Consider the following 24,806-nt stretch of genomic DNA (forward strand, 5'->3'; position numbering starts at 1 on the left):
AATTTTATTTTATAGGATTCAATCTAGTGTCCTAGCAAGCCAAGGTTATTTTGATTCATAATTCTATCATCCATATCTATCTATCTATCCCTCTTGGCTTTGTTTCATCATACCTTTATCCATGGTTTATCCATGTCATTGATAAAACTGTTAAACAGCCTAGACAAATATAGATCCCTGAGGCATTCTCTTGGTGACAGCCTTTCAAGTTGATAACAAATTCTCTGGGTCCAAGCATTCAATAAATTCCAAATCTCTATAACTGTATTATCATCTATCTCATACCTCTCCATTCTTCACATAAGAATAACACCAGATATTTTATCAAAAACTTTGATAAATTAAGGATAACGGTCTCCAGCAACAGTATGTATAATAACATTGTCAAAAAAAGAAAAAAAAGTTTAGCCTGGCCTGACCTGATCTGGAAGCCATGTGAGTAATTTATGTATCTTCTTTTCCCTTCTAGATGTTAATTAACAAGTCATTCATTCAGTTAACAAACATTTATTAAGTTTGTCCTATTTGCCAAGCATTGGGCAATTTTATCTCCCCTGTATAAAGGATAGAGATAGAGACAGAGATAGAGATAGATAGATATAGTGTAAACAAAGGTAGTCTCAGAGGAAAGAGAGCAAGAATAGCCTTATTCTTAACAAAATGCTCCAAAATTTTGCCAGGAATTAAAGTGTCATTGATCTATAATTCTTTCAATTTTTTGGAAAATCGAGACAATATTTATCATGCATGGTGAAGTACATAGAGTGTCAGACCTGGAAGCAGGTCTTCTGAACATCTTCATGAGTTTAAATCTGTCCTCAAACACTTACTAGCTGTGTGACCCTGTGCAGAACACTTAACCCTTTTTGCCTCAGTTTCCTTATTTGTAAAATGAAATGGAGAAGGAACAACAAACCACTCTACTATCTCTGCCAAGATAACCCCAAGTGGGATCATGAAGAATCCATCATGACTAAAGCAACTGAATGATCACAATCTGTAGCCCCTCTCCCATCTTTCAGTCACCAACTTGGTTCAACAATTTTAATTTCTTTTAGGTTTTTTTGCAAGGCAATGGGGTTAAATGGCTTGCCCAAGGCCACACAGCTAGGTAATTATTAAGTGTACAAGGCTGGATTTGAACTCAGGTACTCCTGACTCCAGGGCTGGTACTCTATCCACTATGCCACCTAGCCGCCCCTTGGTTTAACAATTTTATCTACCATCCCTTTCCTCACCTGAAAATGTCATTCAGGTGGGCCAGATGACTTGAAATCATCAACAGGCAGACCCTTTCTTTCTATCTGCTAACTTATCTTGAATATGACCTTCTCTCTGGCTATTTTTGTGATGTCCTTTCCATTCCAATAATCATTTTTCTTGGTAAACCAAACAGAAGCAAACTAGGAATTGAGCAGTTCTGTCCTTTTTCTCATCAGTTAGTCATATTATCCACCCCACCCCACAAGTGACAGTTCTAGACCTTTCTTTGTTCCTACTCCTTTCCCTAATATAACTTTCCACTCCCATCCACTCTACCACCTCCACTTTCTTGTTATCCTTAACTTCCCTTGCCAGCGTCAGCTCATTCTGAGCTTTAGCACTCTGGCACTATTTTTACAGGACTATTCCACAGTTTTTTTTTTAACTTATTCTCTGTTCTCTGGCTTTGCTTCATTTTCTACATGTCTTTTAATAGTCTAAGTTGATTAGTAAATTCCCTGATCATTTTCATTGGTCTCTTTAGACAACTCCATTTCTTCCTCATAAAACATTATTTCTCTGTGTCTTCAGAATGTAATTTCTGAGAACCTCATTCCTCCTCACTAAGCTTACTCTGTAGAATTACGTGAAAAGCGGACACATTCAGAAGTTGCATAGATAGAAACATTGCTTCTAATTCATCCTTTACTTAGTTACCAAAATACATTTACTAAGGCACTGGATTTTTCATTTGCTCAAAAACCTTTAGTGAGTCCTATAGATTCAAGGATTTAAAAACAGAAAACCTCACCAACCTGACAATCAATCACTGAACTTTTATAAAATGACTGCTATATGCTGCCCATGTGCAGAAAGAGAAAAGAGAAAAAGGACAGCCCCTGCACTCAAGTTTTCAGTCTAATGGGGAAACAACATGCAAACAAAATATATACAAAGCAACTCTATAAATATGAAATAATTAACAGATGAAGACTAGAATTGAGGGACTAGAAAATAATTCATGCTAAAAAAAAGGGTTTGAGTTGGGACATAAAGGAAGCCAGAGAAGTCAGTAGTTAATGCTGATGGGAAGAGCATTCAGATAAGGGGGACAGTCAGAGATAGTGTCAGGAGCAAAGAGATCAGTGTCTGTTCTTTGAAGCCTTCCACAAACTTGACTTCTTCATCTCTAGTTGATATTATGCCTCTTTACATGCTCTAAATTCTAGACACATTTGACTATTGTCTGCTCCCCAAATTTGAAATGCTATTCCTTACCTAGGTGCATTCCTGTATTCTATCCTCTGTTGCTGGAAGACACTTCCTTTCTATCTTCCCTTTTCATAATCCTTCTTTCCTTAAAAGGCTCAGGTATCACCTTTACTGTGGAACCTTCTTTGGAACTTCTTAGAGTACTTCTGTCGGGGTGGGGGAGGGCTCTATTCTTTACTCTATCACAGTGGACCATGTGTGATACTAATTTATGTTTATGCTGTATTTGTGCTGCCCCCCATTTTTCTACTTCCTTGAAGGGAAAAAATGTTTATTTGACATCAAGACCTAGAACCTTCAGTAACTTTATAAATGTTTGTGGAACCTTGAATAAAGTACAGCAGTGAGAGTGTGTATAACTAGGTAGATAAAGGTACTAACAGGTGAAAATAGATAGGAAAAGTGAACATGACTAATCTGGTAGGTAGGGGATTTAGATTGCTGAATGAATAAAAGAAAAAAAGGACATCACCATCAACAGTAAGATCCCAGGATGCCAGCTGGGTTATATTTTCAAATGTGCTTTTGGCTAGTTCTTGAAAAGAATAATGCTAAAGAAATATAAGGATCAGGGTCCAACCTTAAAAGAAATAAGATTGAAGTAGAGACTTTTATTAAAATGTTATACAAAACTTCTCCAAGTTTCTGGTGTCTTAAGGAATCCAACAATGAAGTCATACAGCACATAATACCTATTTTCTAGAAGTAAAAAGCCACAGGGGCAAGAAGGCAAAATGTGGAGTTACAATTTGAAATAATGTTTTTGTTATGTTTTCAGTATTGATTCAATTAAATAAGTATTCTTAAGTCCAGCTCTGTGCAGCTAGGTGGTGAAGAGGATAAAATGCCAAACACTGGAGTCAAGAAGACTAGTGCATCTGAGTTCAAATCTGACCTCATGCACTTATTAACTGTGTGACCCTCGACAAAGCATGTTAATCCTATTTGCCTCAGTTTCCTCATCTATTAAGTGACCTGAAAAAGGAAATGGCAAAACACTTTGCCAAGGAAACCTCAAATGGGGTCATGGATTATCAGACATGGCTGAAACCACTGATCAGCTATGCAAGATGCCATTGTTTATAGTATATGTGAATAATAAGTGCAAAAACTAAACTTGGGGAAAGTACCAAAAAAAATAATCCCGAGGACAAGCAACTTAAATTTAACGCACTGACATTGTATCCTTATTGGATTATGTTAATTTGTTAATATTTGTCTTTGATTGGGAAGATGTCTTTGCCTCCAGTTCTTGGCCGGCTCCCTCTCTCCTTGTAGCGCCAGGGGGTTGGGGGCAAGGAGAGAAGGAAAGGTTCAAACTCAAGCTTTCCCTTAAGGTCCTCCCGACAAGTCTCCCACTCTGAGTCCACCTTAAAGCCGACTCGCTGGAGCTCCAGTGACCGGATTGGGCTATTTGTGAGAAGAAAAGCAGGGGGGCGGGAGCTGGGAGAGCGAGACCCGGCGTGGGTCAGCGTCCTGCCCCCGGCCTCCCGGCCGGCCCCGAGGGCTCGCTCCCCGCATCCCTGCTCTCGGCGCGCGTGTCCCCGCTGAGCAGTGGGCTGCGGGGCGCCGCGGCAGCGGAGGGGCGATGCTGAGCTCCCCCCGGCATTTCCATGCGGGGCTATTTTTAGCTGCCGCTGTTGCAATATAAAGAATGTTTGGCGTGGAAAGCTCTTTGCAGAGAGGGTGCGTTGTCGCTTTAAGGAGGAGCTGGACTTCGGGGGTGGGGACAGTCGGCGGAGGGGCCGGGGTGGCCTGGCTCTCCACCACTACCTCGGGAAGCCCGGGCTTGCGTGCGTGTGTGTGTGTGTGTGTGTGTGTCTGTGTCTGTGGCTGAGGACTCCTGGCCGAGAGGCTTTGCCGCCGACTTTGGGAGAGGGGCCATGGCTTTCTCGCGGGAGGCCGACTGATTTTCCCAGAGCCAGCGTCGGGCAGTGACTTCACCCAGGAAGGACTGTGCGACAGCCGGCTGGCGTGGCTTGGGGGTGAGTAGCCCGTGAAAGGGGGAGGGGGCAGAAAAATGGCCAGAGGCGGAGAAGGATCCTTCGGGTTTGCCCTTCCGTGGCTGCCAGGGCTGCGTTGGAGCCAGCCGCGGCATCCCCGGTGATGAGAGCTCGTGCATTGTTCAAGGGCAGGATGGGCACCGCTTTCCCTCTCCCTCGCGACTGTGGTCACGCGTCTTCACCAGTGGCCTCCTGTGTACATCTGGCCACGGGCTTGTGCACGATTACTAGCGCTTGTGGTGATGCCTGCCTGGGGAGGGGGCAAGAGAGATGAACCCCGTCCTTCCCCCGGCCCGGAAAGATGCTTCGCTGAGAAGCTCGAAGTTGGAAAAGGTCCTCCCTGGCTTCCAGCCCTGGGTGGTCCTTTGCCCAAGCTCTGGGGAGGGGGATAAGCTGGGAGGAGTGCTGAACCTTGAAGCTCTTCTAATGGCCTGGCTAGATGAGATGGCAAAGTGCTCTGTTTTTTGTTCTCTTCCCACTTTGAAAGTGAAAATAATGATAAAATAATCGCCGTAATTAGTCATCCCTGAGAGTAATTAATCAAAGCAATGTTTTTTTTAACCCCATAGCACCGCTCATTTTCAAGCCAGAGAAGTATGTGGTTGGCTTTTGGATCAACTCGTTGGATTCTCGGAGCTGGTTTCCTTGTCAGTCCCAAGGCCTAGGTGGTATTCACTGTTTGAGAAACAGAGGTGAGACCCTGTCATATAGACTTTTCCCTTCCTTTCTCTTTTTCTCCCCAGCATCAACGGGTTTTCATCCTCTAGAATTCACAGGCATTTGCTGACAAAGCCGAAGCATTGGGGTTTGGAGGGGTTTTCCATGAAGTCATTGGAAATAACTTTCTACCAGGAAGGTTGCTTTAAAAAACAAACAAATACATGAACAACCAACAATGTGTCAAAGGGCGCAAAGGAGCTGCTCTTAGAGTGAATGGAACATTTCAAGTTCCATTGCTGAAGATTAATTGTTTGAGTTTCTAAATGGTAAACCATCTGTGGGTTCACAGTACTTTCCCTGGCTAAGAAACCATAGCTAGTGAAATCTCGAGACTTCTTTTTCTTAAAGTATTTTCTATATGCTCTATCTGAATATATAGCCTGAACCTGGCTTTTTCCTATCACTTTTCATTGTGATATATGCTTTTCACTTGAACAGTGACCTAACATGTTTAATTTCTTTTTGATTAGACAATTGTTTATGCTATTTTGTAACACAAAGTTCTGGGACTCTGGTAATGATTTCATCGAGTCCTTTATTTTTGAAGATGTGACTTCAGAGTAGACATGATGTCCGGCTGAAAAGGTCAAATTAGGATCAATGGCCCCTCCTGCATAGATTGCCTGGGAAGTCTCTTTTTAGATTCACAATAACAATTCTAAAAGCTTATTTCTCTACAGCAGTATGAGTCAGGAGGCTTGGGGGTTTTTTCCTAGCCCAAGTTACTTAACCATTCTAGGCCTCAGCTTTCTTATCTGTAAAGTGATGGAACTGAACTGATTCCTAAAATCCCTTCACGGTTTTACACTTTCTTGTATGTGATCTTTGTTATGACTGTAAGGTAAGCAGTATCAGCATGATGACCCCTGCCCCCTCATTTTATCAAAGAAATTTAGTGACTTGCTCAAGATCCTGTAAGAGGAAGAGCGGTGACTTCAACTCAGGTCTTTTGAAACCAAGCAAGCTGCTCTTCCCATCATACCACTGCTTTTCCTTTCTTAGGTGTCTTTTGCTATTTGCAATATAGCTGGACTGGGAGTCAGGCAGAGCTAAGTTCAAAATGGTACAGCTAATCCTTGGTAACTATATGAAGCCTTGGTTTCCTCATATATAGAATAGGAATAATACCTGGAATAATGTCTGTAAATGACCCATGAACTAATGAATGAAAAGTACTTTCAGAACTTTAAAATACTCTAGAGAAGTCAGTTATTATCATTATTACATCCCCCAGGAGGCAAAAAAAGGGACTTAATTCAGAGTAATTTCATTTCTCATGGGTACCTCCCAGCCAACTCCAGGAAGGAGAGGACTAACAAGGAGGGAGATCTCTGTCTATGGTTAGCCCACTTCAGCTTACTGTACACAAGTTGTTTAGACATCTGAGCTGTTTTTTTTTAATAAGCCCAGCCCTGCGTGGGTATGTTATGATGAGTGTGGTTTCAGGACGAATGGATTGGATATTGTCCAGGGCTTTCTTGTTGGTGAGCTCTAGTCACTGGATGTTCATTATGGTTTGGAGGTGGCAATAGTGAAACTATCCAAGAAGTCAGATTTTCTGTGGAAGGTTCAGAAGGTAGAGAGCATTTCTGCACTTCCTTAGGTTATAAGAACTTTTTTTTTTAGGTTTTTTACAAGGTAAATGGAGTTAAGTGGCTTGCCCAAGGCCACACAGCTAGGTAATTTATTAAGTGTCTGAGACCCGATTTGAACCCAGGTACTCCTGACTCCAGGGCCGGTGCTCTATCCACTGTGCCACCTAACCGCCCCTCTTATAAGAACTTTCAAGTTGTGCTTGGTCCTACAGTGAAATAAAAGTACTTATTAAACCCTTATAATGTGCTGTATTAGGGATGCACATAGAAAATCATGGCAGCTCCTTCCTCTCAAGGAGCTCACATTCTGAGTATTTAGAGACAACCCATAAAAAGAGATTCATGTTCATGTTCAGTTCAGAGCAGAAGGAAGGGCCAGGTAGCACAATTTTGATTAGGTAAACTATTAGCTCTCATCTTCCAAAAAGTTTATCATAGACTCAGAGCTGTAAGGGACCTTAGTGATCCTCTAATCAAATCTCATTTTACAAATGAGGAAACTGGGATCCACAAAGGCTAAGTGACTTTCCCAAAATCATAAGCACTTTATACATTATAGAGATAGATTAAAACCCAGGACCTCTGAATACAAAATCAGTGCTCTTTCTATGACAGCATGTAATTAGTGAGTCATTATAAATGTGTTGCTCAGAGAAGCAAATTCACTCATATTTTCAGCTCTATAGTTCTAGTGATAATCTTACCCTGGGCCTCAACATATTTGCTTTGGCTTTAAAAGCCACACATTCCTTTCCTTTCTCCCCTCACCCTACTTCCCACAATTTAGGAGCCAGATGAATTTTTTAGCTTTGGGTTTATTTAAAGATCATATATTGATTGACAGCATCTAATAACAACATCAGTTATAGCCTTCTATAGGTCCAAACAAGAGTTTTGAAAGATTTAGAAAGATTCATCATCTCTGAGATGGATATTCCTTGGGTCATGCCCACTGGTCCTCTCTCTGCCAGTCCAGTCTTCTTTTCCACCCTTGTTATGTTATAGGAGCTAAAGCTGATGGCTCACTAAAGAGCCTTCAGGTGTGCTCTGCCTGGCCTTATTTTTGCAATGTGGCATTGCCCAGTGTTCCATATTTATTCCTTCAATTTATAGTCTATATAAGCTTTGAGGATCCTTCTAATTCCCACTGACATAGTCTGGATTTCCAGGGTTAGATTGGCTCCATTACCCTCTTGGGATTCTAGGAGTAGCCCTGAGGATTCAGAAGGGTCCTCAGAGGTCATTGGCTTAAGGTCCCACTGGTGTTCTTCCTTTCAAGATTATTAGTGCAGAATTAATTTAATCAGCTGGGCTTTAGGTAGCTTTTAGAAAAGGTTATTTATTGAGGTGTACAATATGAAAACTGGTGATACTCTCCCGTTACTCTTCCATAAATACACACAGAGTCTAAGGGAATGAGGCCTCAGTCTTGGAAAGCACATAAGACCAGTGTTCAACTCTTTTCTGCCCTAGACTCTTTTCTCCTCTTCTTGAGTGTCTCAGAAAGACTCAGAAACTGTCCCTTAGGCATGATTTAGTCCCATTGATAGGGTGTTTGTGGTTATGAATGGAGGCTGTCTCTGGCTTCAGATGATGCAAATACTGTCATCAGTCAGTCTAGAATGTTATTTAGTTCATCATGGGAAATAGTCTTTCTCTAGTAAAAGAAAGTACTTTCTCATTCTCCAGGTGAAGGCAAGAAGCCCCCTACTCAGGGATTTCAGTTAAAACTCCACATGCACTTCAAATTTTGGGATTACCTTCCTTCTCATCTTACTTTGTTAATTTATAGGCTAACCCTGGTGTAGGGCAAATTTCCCTGGCCTATCCAAAAAAGTCATGAATCTTGTTCAACATCTTTCTAGTCACATGCCTTTTCCACACTTAATTGAAGATCTTTTGATTGATTGATTGATTGAGACAGGATCTCATATGGTTAAGGGTACCAGAACCAAAATGGGGTAGAGTAGCTTCAAAACTGCCAATGTTATCATAAAGCACTTTTTTTTAAAGGAGAAAGTACTCATGAAACTTGTAAAGGAGAATAGTGATGGAATGGAAATTTCCATAAAGAAGAACTAAATACAGTTGTGTAATTTTAACTAAGATTACACTAAGTAAAATAACTGCTACAGTGGAGATACAAGGCACCCAAGAACTTGGAAACTCATGTATAAGGTGTATTGATAGTGTGTTATGTTTTGCTTATTCATCAAGATGTTTCATGAGAGTCCTTATGAGTTTCAAAAACACAATTATCCATCTGAGACATCTTATATGCCTATCTTTGTGAGTTTGGATGAGCCAGTGAGCCCCTTAAGGGCTGAAACAGTTCTTTTTCACCTATCTCTGTTATCTTAATATAGTAGATATTTAATAAACACCCTTTGAATTAAATCATCAGTGCACATTGAATTGAATGTTTAAAGCTTATTATGAGTTCTCCAATGTCCAAAAATACATTCTGACTCTAACTTCCTGGTCCTATCTTCTCTCTTACATGCTTCAGTACGTGCACAAGAAAGGTAGAATAAGACTTGCTCTACCGCTCAGCTGTGTTTTGCTCTACTGATGAGGAGGAATGACAGTATTTAGTCAGAAACTAATTGTATTCTGCAATAGTTTTAGAAAGTTAGCCAATTTCTTGAGGACAGCCTAAGCTGATAGTTCATTTTGTTCAAATAATCAGATGATTATTTGAAATTTATTATACACAATCTAACTAGAAATCTTAATCCCATTCTCTATACATGTGTTGTGTTTGATGTGCAATGTATGTCTACTGTATTATAGTATAAAGCAGGGGTTCTTAATCTAGGTTCCAGTGACCACAAAGGGTTTCAAAGATAGTCTTAATCTACAGTCCACTTTGATAAGAAGTTTACCATCGCGGCAGCTAGGTGGCGGAGTGGATAAAGCACTGGCCTTGGAGTCAGGAGTACCTGGGTTCAAATCCGGTCTCAGACACTTACTTAATAATTACCTAGCTGTGTGGGCTTGGGCAAGCCACTTAACCCCATTTGCCTTGAGAAAACCTAAAAAAAAAAACAAAACACAGAAGTTTACCATCTTTATTTTCATGAATTTTTTACTGAAATTCAGCATTTCTCCCAATTATTCAAAAACATTATTCTGAAAAGGGATTCATAGGTTTCACTAGGCTGTCAAAGGGTTCAGAGATTTAAAAGAAGACTGAAAACTCCAGGACTAAAGAAACATTTGTACTTCTGAAGTGCCTGATTTCGAATACAGTTCAATACTGGAGGATTTCAACCAGCATTTGGCCAGTAATGGAGATTGGAAAGAAGCGACAGTTGTTTCTCGTTGAAGATAATGGTGATAATGGATCTTTGAAATCTTATGATATTTCTTTAGTGATTTTCTTCAGTATGTTTAGATGCATGCATGAGAAGTGGGGAGGGGGGAAAACCTCTGTCATTATTGAATTGTTAAATGCTTAGAAATTTTCAAATAAAAAAGGCTCTGTTCTGAGAGCAATGTTAGCCTCTTCCATAGAGTTGAAGATTGGTTATCATACATTGACAAGGACTCTATGCTTTGCAGGAAGACTTTCATCCTAAATTGTGGAATGCATATCAAAGTATTGAGTTATCATTGATGTTTTCATATAAAATAATCTTTGTTGAAGGTGAAGTTATTTGTACTAAGAGATGTAGACTGTCAATCCATACCATAGAGGGATGTTTGGTATAGCTTACTTATTTTATAATAGCAAAACGTCTACCTTTTAGGATTGTTGTGAGGATGAAACAGGATCACATTTCTAAAGTGGTTTGCACACCCTTCCCTTTCCCCTTGCTTTAGTTAACTGCTGTTCTTGATGCTGCTGCTACTGCTATTTTATTTGAGATTCATGCCTTGATTTGATTTCTAGCTGATCAGAAAATAACATTTTCTAGTCATTCAGAAACAAATTTTCTGAATGGTTAGAAAGCAACATCACTTCAGTGGTTAGGTATATTTGTTGGCAAGCAGAATCTCAGTGACATTCTCATTAGATCAGCCTTTGTGGCTTCATCTGACAGATTTTCCCATTACGGATGGTTAATCTGGCAGATTCCCCTGTCATTCCTAGTTCATAGAGATAGCCTCAAATGATTGTTGAAATGGTGCTATTAAGCTACTTATAGGCATCTTCATTCTTTGGGAATCTAACAGCAGTTTGGTATGGATGAAAGAATTTGAGATTAGAGCATTTGAATTTGACCTTGGTTCAGATACTGGCTTTGTCACTTCTAAGTGGTGTAGAGAAAGTAAGGAGGTTTATAATTTAGGATTCATTAAGTTAATTTTATACTTTTTTTTTTTAGTTTTTACTACTACCATAAAAATTTTAGTATATTTGGAAAGACTCTTTTGATCATTGATTATTGATCATTGTCTATCAGTAGATCTCTAGATCAAAAGGTTTGGACATTTTCCTCATTTTCTTAGAATAGTTTTAGATTTCTTTTCAGAATAATTAGACCAATTTATCGAAAGAGAAACTTCTAAAATAAACATGCCCTAAGAGCAGAGGTTCTTTGTTTTGTTTTGTTTAGGATTTTGCAAGGCAAATGGAGTTAAGTGGCTTGCCCAAGGCCACACAGCTAAGTAATTAAGTGTCTGAGATGGGATTTGAACCCAGGTACTCCTGACTCCTGGGCCAGTGCGCCACCTAGCCACCCCAGCAGAGGTTCTTAATCTAGAGTCCATGAAATAGAATTCAGGGAGTTAATAATGAATTTAGATGGGAAAAAAAATTACACCTTTATTTTCAGTAACCTCTAAGTGAATTTGATGATAGTATTTAGAAACATTCTGAGAGTGGGCCCATGAGTTTCATCAAAATTTATATGTCTATGATACAAAAGTACAAACAAAAGTAAACAAAAATTCCCTGGTCTAAGTATAATTTGATACCCTTCTTACTAATGCTTCTCCTTTCTCTTGTCAGTTCATTCTTACTCATATAGATTTTGATTAAAATGACTCTTAAATTTAAAACATAAATGACTGCTCTGCTAAGACCCTATATAGATGCAATGAAAACAGTTAATGGAGATGACAAATATAAAATTATTAGAATACAAGGCAGAAAGAAATTGACAGATATCAAAAGGTACAAATCAAATGCTATGAAAATTCATAGACTGGAGAGATCACTACTATTTATTTATTTTTAAGTGAAGGATCAGGCTTCATTTATTTGATCTGTACTTTTGAAGATAGGCAGTAAAGTGTCACAATGGATAGCGTTCAAGACCTGGAGCCAGGAAGACCTGAGTTCAAATGTGATCTCAGACAATTACTAGCTGCACGACCCTAGGCAAGTCACTTAACCCTCTTTGCCTTAGTTTCCTTATCTGTAAAATCAGCTGGAGAAAGAAATGGCAAATCACTCCAGTATCTTTGCCAAGAAAACCCCAAATGGGGTCACTAAGAGTCAGACATGACTGATAGGAACCCCCCCCCCAAAAACATTTCCACCTGTGGAAATGAATTTGAAGGTATTCTCAGCTGAGGGGAAAAAACCAGCAAATAAGTGAAGGTAAGAAAGAAGTCATGTTTGGAAAAGTGAGTAGTTCAGTTTTCCTTGAGGCAGGATCTGTCTTTTGTCTTGTCTTTGTATCCCTAGAAAAATTAGCACAGGATCTTTCATACTGCAGGCACCTAAAAATGATTATTGGATTAGAGTATATAAAATAATATGTTAAAAGGTATAATGGGGGGGTGGCGGCTAGGTGACATAGTGGATAAAGCACCAGCCCTGGAGTCAGGAGTACCTGGGTTCAAATCTGGTCTCAGACACTTAATAATTACCTAGCTGTGTGGCCTTGGGCAAGCCACTTAACCCTGTTTGCCTTGCAAAAACCTTAAAAAAAAAAGGTATAATGGAAACCTGGAGTCACAGTTTAGGGCTGTGATATGAAGAGGTCTGAATGTCATGCTGAGTCATTTGAACTTCTAGGAATATACCTTTTGTGATTACCCATTAATACTGGTTCCTAGGGGAGGCTAGGTGGCGTAGTGGATAAAGCACTGGCCTTGGAGTTAGGAGTACCTGGATTCAAATCTGGTCTCAGACACTTAATAATTACCTAGCTGTGTGGCCTTGGGCAAGCCACTTAACCCCATTTGCCTTGCAAAAACCTAAAAAAAGAAAAAAAATACTAGTTCCTTTCCTCTAAGATTATCTCTAATTTATGCCTTCTTTGTATGCAGTTTGTATACATTTCATCATGAGCTGAGCAATTTGTGGGCAAGGACTGATTTCCCCATCTTTCTTTGTATCACCAGGGCTTAGGTCCATACTTGGTAGATGCTTATTGACTTGAATTGTATGTCCATTCCCTCTTGGGGCAAACATTGCCTCTCCAAGACTAGTTCCTGTCAGAATGCATCTGGGCTCCTTTCCAGTAAGCTGGCCTTGACTTCTAATTTCCTATTCTCTAGCTCTCTTCACGATCATAGGAAGAACTTGTAAGAAAGAAGAAAAAGACACAGGGTCTCCTCCCATTTCCTGCTTATCTTATTCTTCTTTCTTCAGTGCAGGAGAAAGATACAGAATATGAAACAGTGTTCCCTTAACATTCTACTTCATTCCCTGTAGTTTTGTGCTTTCCATTAGTTATTGACTTTTATAGTTGAAATCAGGTATAACAATTGCTATATAAGAATTGTATATTTTCTTTAAATTTATATTTTTGATTTTTTTATATCACCTTGATTTTTTTTGTTTTCATGTCAGCTTTATTTCTGCCTTCATCCTCTTGTGTTTCCTACCTAGAAAACCATCCTTTACAGTAAAAATTTTAAAAAGGAAGAGGGGAAAAAAAGTCAATAAAATTAAATTAAACATATAAAAAGTATATGTAATATTTTGCATCCATCATCTCCTCCTCTTTCAAAGAAATGTGCATTTTCTTATCTCTTTTCTGGGGCCTAGTTTTGTCATTATAAATAGGGAGAATGCAATTAAAAATTTTTTTTATTCTTCCATTTACATTGCCTTAGTCATTGCTTAGATTATTTTCTCCATTCTGCTTACTTCACTTTGCAAGTTCAGATGAGTCTTCCATGCCTCTCTGAATCCTTTATGCTCATTCTTTCTTAATAAATATATATATAAACACATATCACAATTTGTTTGTCCATTCCCCTATTAAAAGGCATCTACTTTGTTTTCATTTCTTTACTACTATAAGAGATGTTGCTTGGAATTTTATTTTGGTGTATAGAGGACCTCTCTTTATTTACTTCTTTACTATATATGCCTCTTTGCTCTTTTTTTCTAATAGTTTTTTCTACTAGGACTTTACCAGAAACTTTTAATAGCCTCTGTTAAAAAAAAAATTTAGAACTACTTAACTCTCCCTGAGGCAGAAAAGAACTTTCTGGACAAAATCTAATTAAGGATTTTCAAAAGACATTTACTCTGGTTTCATAATAGCCTAGTGAATGAAACCCACAGTTAATCCTCAAACCTCTTTTAGTTAGGTGGCCATAAGAAGTTAAGACTACTTTTTCCCAGAGCAGCTGAAAAGGTGAAAAGCTGACAGATCTGACTACCTATTTCTTTCCTTTTCCTGAATTTTTCTTCTACTCTATACTGAAGGTGCTGATGAACAGTGAAATAGAGAAAGACAAAAAGAATTAAAGCAATGTGACTTGGAGAATTGAGTTTTGTCTTTCTTTGGAAAATGTTCTGAGATTGAACTGCTGAAGATCGTTTCCATTCATTGATAGTGAATTATAGAATCTATACTGCAACCCTCTGCTAATATTAGAGATTAGATTTTTTTCCTTTAAAAAAATTGAATGTGTAGAAATCCATTTAGTCAATTAGCATTTATTAGTCATTGGCATTGTGCTAACCCTGGGATAAAAAGATGGGTAAAAGATTTCCTATGAATATATTGTGCTATTTAAAAAAAATGACAAGCAGGTGGATTTCAGAAAAACCTGGAAATACTTAGATGAACTGATACAAAGTGGAATGAGCAGAACCAAGAGAATATTGTACACAGTAATAGCAATATGGTATGATGACCAACAAAAAAGACTTAGCTTTTCTTAGCACTACAATGATCTAAGACAATTCCAAAAGACTCATGATGTTAAATGCTATCCATATCCAGAGAAAAAATGATGGAGTCTAAATGCAGATTGAAGCATACTATTTTCAGTGGCATTTTTTCTTCTATTCTGTTTCTTCTTTCACAGCATGACTAATATAGAAATGTATTTTACATGATTATACATATATAACCTGTATCAAATTGCTTACTATCTTAGGGAGGGGAAAAGAGGGAGAGATGGGAGAATATTTGGAACTCAAAATTTTATAAAAAATGAAAGTTAAAAATTATCTTACATATAATTGGAAAAATATTGGACAATATTTGAAAAGGGAAAAAAAGACTCACCCTGCTCACAAAGAATTTACTGCCCAAGGAGGTGGGAAGAGTAAGGGGGTGCGGGTGGGGTTGGGGGTGGAGGAGGAGGACAATATGCAAGCAACTATGTACAGACAAGTGGGGGTAATCTCAGAGGAAAGGTATAAGGATTCAGAAAGATGGAAGGCTTCTTGAAAAAAAGGTGAGACTTTAACTGAGATTTGAAGGGAGACAAGTAAGTCAGGAGGCAGAAATGAGGGATGAAAGAGTTCTAAGCATGAATTCCACCTAGTGAAAGTTCTTCGAGTAGGGTCATGAAGTGTTCTGTGTGAATAACTGCAAAAAGGCAAATGTCATTGGAAAGTAAACTATCTAGGAGGGAGGATAATATAAAAGAAAGAAGACTGGGGGAAGGGGGCCCCAGTGATGGAGGATTTTGAAAGACAAAAGGAGAATTACATAGTTGATCCTGGAGGTAATAGGGAGCCATTGGAGTTTATTGAGTAGGGTAGTGATATTTTGAGATTTGCATTTTAAGAAGATCAGTTTGTCAGCTCAGTGGAGAGAATCTTGAGACAGGTAAACCAACAGGAATAATCTGGGTTGCAAAGTAATAGGACTTGCACCAGTGTTAGAGACCATAAGGAGGAGTATCTTAACACAAATCACCCTGATTAGAAGTGAAAAAATTTCCAAATATGTGGTCCTGAATATACAAAGCATTTGGACAGATGGTGGAAATATTTGCTTTTCTTAGGGAGTTTGGGGGGGGGGCAGGAGGAGAGGTGTCAGGGTACATTGATTTCCAACTTTTTTGAAATTATGATAGATCTTTGCTTTTAGATTTGAGGACGTGCCCTTGTTCCTTAAAAGTGGTATATACAGATTTCTCTGTCATCATATTCAACTGAGATCAATGTAAACCCATGTAAACACTAACAGAATGCCTTCTGTGGGGGGTGGGGGGGGGAAGCAAGAATGGGGGAAAATTATAAAACTCAAAATAAAGAAACTCTTTAAAATAAAAATAAAAAAGTGTTATATACAATAACAGAACATTTTTCAATTATAACTTTAAATAATTCAAAGCTTTCATATCCTCATAATTTCACAATACCCCCCAAGACCATTTGAGATAGCCTAAATGTCTTAAATAGAGGCTTGGGAATCTTTGGCATAGATAACAACAGTAAAATATGTATATGTGTATTTTGGCTTTTTAAAGCTATCTTGTTCATTTCTCTTTTATGTCTTATTTCCTATGGGAGCCTGGGACCTGGTAAAAGCTAACTCCTGTCTCTGCATAGAACTGTTCATTTGACCTTCTGTTCTGCAACATTAAATTTCATCTCTCAAGGTCTTCTCTCAATGCTGGCTTTATTATAACCAGAAATGATGGAGGAAGGGTGGAGTTAATGTGCCAAAGCCTCAGGGCCTTAGTTAAAAAGCAATTTCTGTAAGAAATTTCTTCTTAGCCCTTTCTCTACCACTTTTCTATCTGGTTCATTCTCCTCATTTTATAGATAGGATATTGAGGCCCAGAGAGGTTAATAACTTGCCCAAGGCCACACAGCAAATGAATGGCAGTAGAACTAAGACTAGATTCCAGCATTCCTTGGTATTAACCAGTCCAATGTTCTTTCTACCACTCTATGTTGCTTTTTGTCTTTTTTTTTCTTTCCTGGTTTCTAGCTGAGTACATGAAAATCTACTTTCCCACCCCCTCTCCCTCCCAATCATAGCAGACTGTATCTTGCTGGGATAGCAAGAAAGTCAGAGTCTACTTATCTAGGGAATGGGTGGGTGTTTCCTGCATGTTTAAAATTTTACAGAGGAAATCAAAATAAAGAAACAAAGCTTTCTTTTTTACCTCTGGACTCTATAAACAAGGGAGGGACCAAACAATAGAAAAGCAGGAGGAGGGAACTGGTCATTTGGCAGTTAAACAAAATAATTATGCTAATAAAACACCCCAACAACAGAAGGGCTGGTACTTAGAAAGTGAGGTGAGGTGATTAACATGTATAAGGGAGGTGTTATCATAGTACATTGGGGAAAGTACTAGATTGATTTCTGGGATTGTTTTTTTGGCTTTAGTTTCTGTTCAGATGTTGGCTAGCAGCGTAATTTGAGTTTGAGTCACAGCTTTTTGAGGTATCAGTTTCCTTGTCAGTAAATGGGAATGGGTATAAAATAGACAGTCCCTTCTATCTCTAAAAATTCTATGAGGTATTAGAGTTGCCTTTCTATTTGAAGGAGCATCAAGCTACAAACTAGAAGCAGATGACAAAATTACTCCTGCTTTCTGTGAGTTGGAGGATGTAGGTTAGAGTCCATGATAAGACTTTTCTTCGCCTCTGTTTCCTCGACAGTATGGTAATACTTATACTGCCCATGTTTCTGGGTTTGATGTGAGAAAAGTGTTTTGGTTAAATATTAAAATAACAGAAAGCTAACTCTAAGGACCTTTTCTGAGCCCTCTTTGACCTCATAGCTTTTGACAATTGCTGACTATTCTCTCCTCTTAGACACTGTTCTTTAGGTTTTTATGAAGTTGGCTCTCCTGGTTCTTCCCCTTCTACCTTTATGGCCATGCCTGCTCAGATCATCTTTATGATTGAAATCCAGCCTCCAACAATTACTAGATGTTTGACACTGGGAAAGACACTTAAATCTGTTTGCCTCAGTTCCCCACTTATAAACTAAGCTGAAGAAGGAAATGTCACACTACAGTATTTTTGCCAACAAAAACCCAAATTGGGTCTTGGAGAATTGGAAAAGAATGAAACAAATGAACAACCAAAAACTTTATGCAAGGGAGTACCTCTGGGCTATGCCCCAGACCCTTTCCTTATCTGCTGCTATGGGCTCCATTATCACTATGGAAATAATTGCCATTTCTTCATATTCAATCCTCTCTCCTTTCCTGGGCTGACATCTCCACCTGGATATTATATAGGCTTTTCAAACACAACATATCCAAAATAATTTATCATATGCCTCTAAACTCATCCCTTTCCCTAACTTCTCTATTCTTTTGAAGGCATCATCATCCTTCATTCATTCAAGTTCAAAATCTCAGGATTATTTTACATACTTCACTCTATTTCATCTAATATATAGAATCAATTACCAGGTCCTGTCAATTCTATTTCATTGGCAACTCTTAAATCTGTCACCTTCTGTCTACCATGGTTTCAAACCCTTATCACCTCTGAGATGACCTGTATTGTAGTCTCTGACTTGGTTTCCCTGCTTCTAGCCCCTCCCATCTCCAATCCATCCTCTCCACAGCTGCCAAATTGATATTCCTAAAGCTTCAGTGACTCTCTTTGTCTTTATGATAAACTCAGACTCTTTTTTTCCCCTCTGAATCAAAATTCTTCACAATCTGGTTTCAATCTCTCATTACAGCCTCATATTACTCATCCTCACTCATGCTCCATTTCACCCAAATTGCCCTATGTGCAATTCCCTACACACAAAATTTCACCTCCAACCTCCATATCTTTGCACTGGATGCTCCCTTTGCTTAAAATGCTCCCTTTCTTTTTTCTTCTAGATCCCTTTTTCACCCCCAAATTTCAACTCTATAAGAAGCCTATTCCAATTGCTCTTCCCTTCCCCCCATCATTCCTGTCCAAATATATTGTACTTCTCTGCATATGTTTAATATATGCTTATCTGGGTTCCTGTTGTTCTCTAGCAGTAGAATAATAAACTTTTTGAGGGCAAAGTCTTTTTTTTTAATTTTTATATTACCTCTTACATTTAACACACTGTCTATCAATCAGAGACCATTCCGGGAAATGCTTTTGTTATTGAGTTGTTTCAGTTATATCCAACTCTTTATAACTCTATTTGGGGTTTTCTTGGCAGAGATACTAGTAAGGTTTGCCATTTCCTTCTTCAGTTCATTTTATAGATGAGGAAACTGAAGCAAACAGGGTTAAGTGATTTAGCCAGGGTCACACTAGTTCATATCTGAAAGAACTCAGGTCCTCCTGACTCCAGGGTTGGTGCTCTATCTACTATGCCACCTAGCTGTGCCTCAGTAAATACTAGTTGAGTTGAATTTGAAACTCTTGTGGTGAGGGTTATTTACATGCCTTTGACTTATGTGGAAACCTTGAGTTGGTGAATGATTACAAAACTGGCACTTATTACCACATTGTCTAAGACTGTCAATCCCCAAAACAAAAAATGAGAGATTGTGCTCTGGCTCATGTGTATATCTTTAGCCTTTACTTGCTCTACAATGACTTAATGGAGCATTCAAAGGTTAGTCCTGCTTAAGTGCTTTGCTTTCCTGTTAGGGAAGAAAGGAAGAAGGAAAAGGAGGAAGGAAAGAAAAAAGAAGGAGAAAGAGAGAAGGAAAAGAGAGAAAAAGAGAAATTAAGAAATGAGCCAGGGAGATCTGAGACTGCTTAATAAAAAAAGATTGAAATCTAAGGCTGCTGGGGTGGCTGGGTGGTGCAGCGGATAGATCACTGGCTCTGGAGTCAGGAGGACCTGAGTTCAGATCCAGCCTCAGATACAGACCTAGCTGTGTGGCCTTGGGCAAGCCACTTAACCCAATTGCCTTGCAAAAACCTAAAAAAAAAAAAAAAAAATCTAAGGCTGCTTACTAAAAACGATTGGAAAAAAAGGACAGGTACTAGACACTACCATAAATCCACCTGAATTAACTGGGATTTGTAAACAGACCTACAAAAACAAACCCAAACTGCTCGCTAGCCTGGTTTTCAGTGACAGGTTATGTAGCCACTCCAAAGTCAAGAGCTGTGACCCAGACCAGGATGAATAGCAAGACACAAAGCCTGGATGACTGTCTTGCTCCATTCGCTAGATAGCACAGGGAGTACCTCAACTTTCAGGCCATCCTGCCCAGCCCTCTTAGTAGGAACAAACTGGTCTTCATGTAACAAGCAATAAAAACTGAACCATAAGATTTTGAAGAATCCAAAGAACTGAGGATGAATCTTGCAAAGAACAGGGAGCTTATATAACAAATGATGAGCCTTAATAATTGGAAGGAGGAAAAGATGTCTTCAGGGTAATATATAATCAAGAATAGGGTAGGTTGAGAGGTTGAGACAACCTGAGGGGTCTATTGGGATCCTCTCAATGTCATAAGAAAATGGAAAAAGGCCTCTAGCACCTTGGGTAGAGCCCTTGTGGCAAATGTATAGAGTACATGTGCAAAATTTGCACAGATGGGCAGACATGGAATCTGTACTGTAGGATGGAATTTTCAAATTATAGATTTATTTGACTATTTTGAGAGGACAGAGGGAAGAAAAGGAGAAAGGAAAGGAGAGAAGGTAGAAAGGGAAGAAGGAAGAAGGGAGGAAGAAAGGAAAGAAAGGAGAAAGGGGGGAAAATCAGTCCCTCCATTTTTCAGATGAGGAAATTGAGACTAAGATTTGATAGAGCTATGATTTGAACCTTTCTTCCATTTTAATCAAATACTGTTTCCTCTCTCTACCTTAAGCTTTGGGTCATACTTACCCCACAGAGAGGAAGTTACCAGGGCAGGGATTAATGTTCTGATCAGTCTGTCCTGTAAGCAGGTTATAGAATTTTTTTTCTTACTAAAAGGCTAGAACAAGTGAGGTAACTTATTGAATATTGTATTTTGGCTGCAGAAAGACTCTAAATCCTCACTGCCAGCTTGGAAGTCAGCAAATGGAAGGTTATAAAAGCCACTCAGCTTGAATGAGATGGTGCTCAGGGTAACAATTGCAGAGCTGAGACTGAAAGGGCTGTGTCACTAGAAAGATAAATGGGAAAACATGAACTCCTTGCCAGCAACAAATGCTCTCACACCCAACTGTGTTGAGACATGGGGGGCGGGGGGGAGAGGAGTGATACAGAAAGAAATTGAGATTGCAAATATCTCAAAATAGCTTTTTTGTTTGTTTGTTTTTCTTTTAAAAACTGCTTAATTTGCAAAGGAGAAGACCAGGAAGATAGAGTTGCTGTGTAATCTCTATGATCAAGAGGAACTTTGTAGTTTGGGAGAAAAGTTGGAGAAAGATTGCCTAAAAGTAAGACTAGGGCTGCTCAGCCCTGACCAAATGGAATTATGGTTCTCATGTGATACAGTGGTATGAACTCAGCACTTGGAGTCAAGGGAGCTGGCTCTGACACTGTATGATCATGCACAAGGCTCTCTCTAAGTCTCTTTTCTCATCTGCCAAATGGAGTTAATACTTATGAATCTTCAGTACTGTGAGGAAAGTGCTTTGGGAACCTTAAAATACAATGTGAATGTGTTTTGTTTTTTGTCTTTATTTTATTATCTTGCATATTTGATCCATGCTGAGTCATTTTGAAATTGTAAAATTATAGATTTGAAAGGATCTCTTTAAAGGTAAGTTATAATTCATGCCCTCTTTAAAATATAAACATATTTAAAACATCCCAAACCAATGAGAATTTGCCTAAAAACAAACAACAAATAAAAAAAGGCAACAGAGAAGATGTGCCATAAGCCCTTTCTTGCTAGCCTATTAAAGTGCTTCAATTCTTTGTTTCATTTGACATAAATTCCTCTTTTATCTGTTTATCTTTGTTTACTTGTGGGAAAGAGGAAATTTGTTGCCAATTTCAAGGGTAGTTAGGTTGCTTATTAGATTCAGTACTTGGGAAACAGAATTCAAATCCTACTTTAAACACTTGCTAACTGTGTGGTGAAATACAGAGAATACTGGACCTAGAGTCAGGAAGACTCATTTTTCTTGAATTCAAATCCAGCCTCTACTACACTACTAGCTGTGTGACCCTGGCAAGTCACTTAACCCTGTTTGTCTCAGTTTCCTCTTCTGTCAGTTGAACTGGAGAAGGAAATGGCAAACCACTCCAGTATCTTAAATAGCAAACCACTACAGCAAACACTCCAAGAAAACTCTAAATGGGGTCACAAAGAGTTAAGAAATTACTGGGGGGGCTAAGGAAGAGTTGGAGAACATCACCAAAAACCAACTAGATGATTTAGACTACATTAAATTAAAAAGCTTTTGCACAGATAAAACCACTGTAACCAAGATCAAAAGAAATGTAGTAAATTGAGAAACAATCTTTATAACTAATGATTCTTACAAAGGACTCATTTCTAAAATATAGAGAGAACTGAGTCATTTTTTTTTTTAGACTTTTTCAAGGCAATGGGGTTAAGTGGCTTGCCCAAGGCTACACAGCTAGGTAATTATTAAGTGTCTGAGGTCAGATTTGAACCCAGGTACTCCTGACTCCAAGGCCGGTACTCTATTCACTGTGCCACCTAGCCGCCCCACTGAGTCATATTTTTAAAACAAAAAGCCATTCCCCAATTGACAAATGGATATGCAAAGGCAATTTACAGATGAGGAGATCAAAGCAATCCATAGCCATATGAAAAATTGCTCCAAATCATTAATTATTAGAGAAATGCAAATTAAAGCTTCTCTGAGGTACCACCTCACACCTCTCAGATTGGCCAATATGACCAGAAAGGATAATGATCATTGTTGGAAGGACTGTGGGAAATCTGGGACACTATTACACTGTTGGTGGAGCTGTGAACTCATCCAACCTTTCTGGAGAGCTATTTGGAACGATGCCCAAAGGGCAACAAAAATGTGCATACCCTTTGACCCAGCAATACCACTACTGGGTCTATACCCTGAAGAGATGATGAAAAGGGGTAAAAACATCACTTGTACAAAAATATTCATAGCGGCCCTGTTTGTGGTGGCAAAGAATTGGAAATCAAGTAAATGTCCTTCGATTGGGGAATGGCTTAGCAAACTGTGGTATATGTATGTCATGGAACACTATTGTTCTATTAGAAACCAGGAGGGATGGGATTTCAGGGATGCCTGGAGGGATTTGCATGAATTGATGCTGAGTGAGATGAGCAGAACTAGAAAAAACACTGTACACCCTAACAGCAACATGGAGGCAATGATCAACCCTGAAGGACTCACTCATTCCATCAGTGCAACAATCAGGGACAATTTTGTGCTGTCTGCAAAGGAGAGTGCCATCTGTATCCAGATAAAGAGCCGTGGAGTTTGAACAAAGTTCAAGGACTATTCCCTTTAATTTTGAGAAAAAAAAAACCCAGATATCTTATTGTCTGAGCTTGTTACCTCTTAGACTTCTTGTCTCTTCCTTAAGGATATGATTTCTCTCTCATCACACTCAATTTGGATCAATGTACAACATGGAAACAAAGCAAAGACTGACAGATTGCTTTCCATGGGGGGTGGGGGTGGGGGGAGGGAAGTAAGATTGGGGGGAAAATTGTAAAACTCAAATAATATATTTAATAAAAAAATTCAAAAAAAAGAAATTACTGGGGGGAAGAGCAACAATCTGACAACAAGCTGTGATGCTTTGCAAATATTTGACATCTCTGAGACTCAATTTCCCCATGTACAAAATGGGAATAATTATAGCACCTATAGGTTTGAGATGAGGGTCAACTAAGGTAATGGCTATAGAGCATTTCGCAAACCTCAAGATGATAGATACATGTTAGCCATTATTAATTCAGCAAATATTTTATAAATGCCTGTAATATGAACAATAACTTCCTGCAGATCCCCTTTTCAGTATTTTCTTCCCCAAACTGACACTTCTTTGATCCACTTAAATTGGCTAAGGAGTAAAAGAATCATAGATTTAGTGCTGGGAGGGATACTATATCACCTCATCCAATTTCCTCATTTTGCAAGAGAGAAAAACTAAGGGCTAGAGAGATTAAGCAATGTCTCTGAGACCACACAGGTGTCAAAGGGCAAATTGAGGATTTTATCTCAGGTCCCCTGTCTTCAAATCCATCACCTTTTCCACTGCACTCAGATGCTTTCAGGGTTTAGTCATCATATCCTTTAGTTAGGGTCAGAACCTATAAAGAAAGTGGGTTGTTTTGTTGGATATAACTAATGTACCACTGTTGGAGATTAATTTTGAAACATTATTTGTCAGAGGTCATAGGAACAGAACCTGCAGGGAAGTCAGGAGATGAAGATTGGGGGGGGGCGGGAAAAGAGAGAGAGAGAGAGAAAGAGAGAGAGAGAGAGAGAGAGAGAGAGAGAGAGAGAGAGAGAGAGAGAGAGAGAGAGAGAGAGAATGAGAGAGTCAGTCTAAGCCCAAGGGACCACCAGTGAAGATGTATGGTTTGAGGAGACTGGGACATTTTGTTCTAGGAAGAACAAGGAGGCCAGTGTCACTGGATAGCAGTGTCTATGGAAGAGAATAAAGTGGAAGTGGGAAGGGCCAGGTTATAAAGTTTTTATATTTGATGCATGGAAATAACAGGGAACTACTGAAATTTATTGAAGTTGAGGTGGTTTGACAGGATCAGATCCAGAGCTGCATTCTAGGAAGGTAGATCTCTTTGATAGGCGAGAAGACTTGAGGATGGAGAAAGATTTGAGTCAGAGAGACCAAATAAACTAGCTCTCGGATTTTTAACTTTTTTTTTTAAACAAAGCCCTCCCTTCTAACAAAATTTTAAAAAGAAAAAATAGTTTAGCAAAATTAATGCCATATCACCAAGGCTTATGTTATATACAGTAGTGACTCATCTCTTCAATGAAGGGAAGAAGCCTTATTTTCTCAAC

The 24,806-nt window shown here is 38.9% G+C and overlaps 1 protein-coding gene across 2 annotated transcripts in view; it reads left to right on the forward strand.

Moving 5' to 3' along the window:
• Positions 1-3,992: 3,992 nt before the first annotated feature.
• Positions 3,993-24,806, forward strand: part of MRAS (muscle RAS oncogene homolog) — a 114,426-nt gene continuing 93,612 nt past the window's right edge. Inside the window, exons 1-2 of one of the 2 annotated variants that reach the window (XM_074214864.1) lie at positions 3,993-4,161; positions 5,048-5,170. The gene's annotated coding sequence lies outside the window, so the exon portion shown is untranslated. Of the gene's footprint in view, positions 4,162-4,182; positions 4,461-5,047; positions 5,171-24,806 lie in introns of those variants that run through there. The other variant, XM_074214863.1, reaches the window with a different exon arrangement.

This window comes from Macrotis lagotis, chromosome 1 (genome assembly GCF_037893015.1).
Source record: "Macrotis lagotis isolate mMagLag1 chromosome 1, bilby.v1.9.chrom.fasta, whole genome shotgun sequence".
Lineage (NCBI taxonomy): Eukaryota > Metazoa > Chordata > Mammalia > Peramelemorphia > Peramelidae > Macrotis > Macrotis lagotis.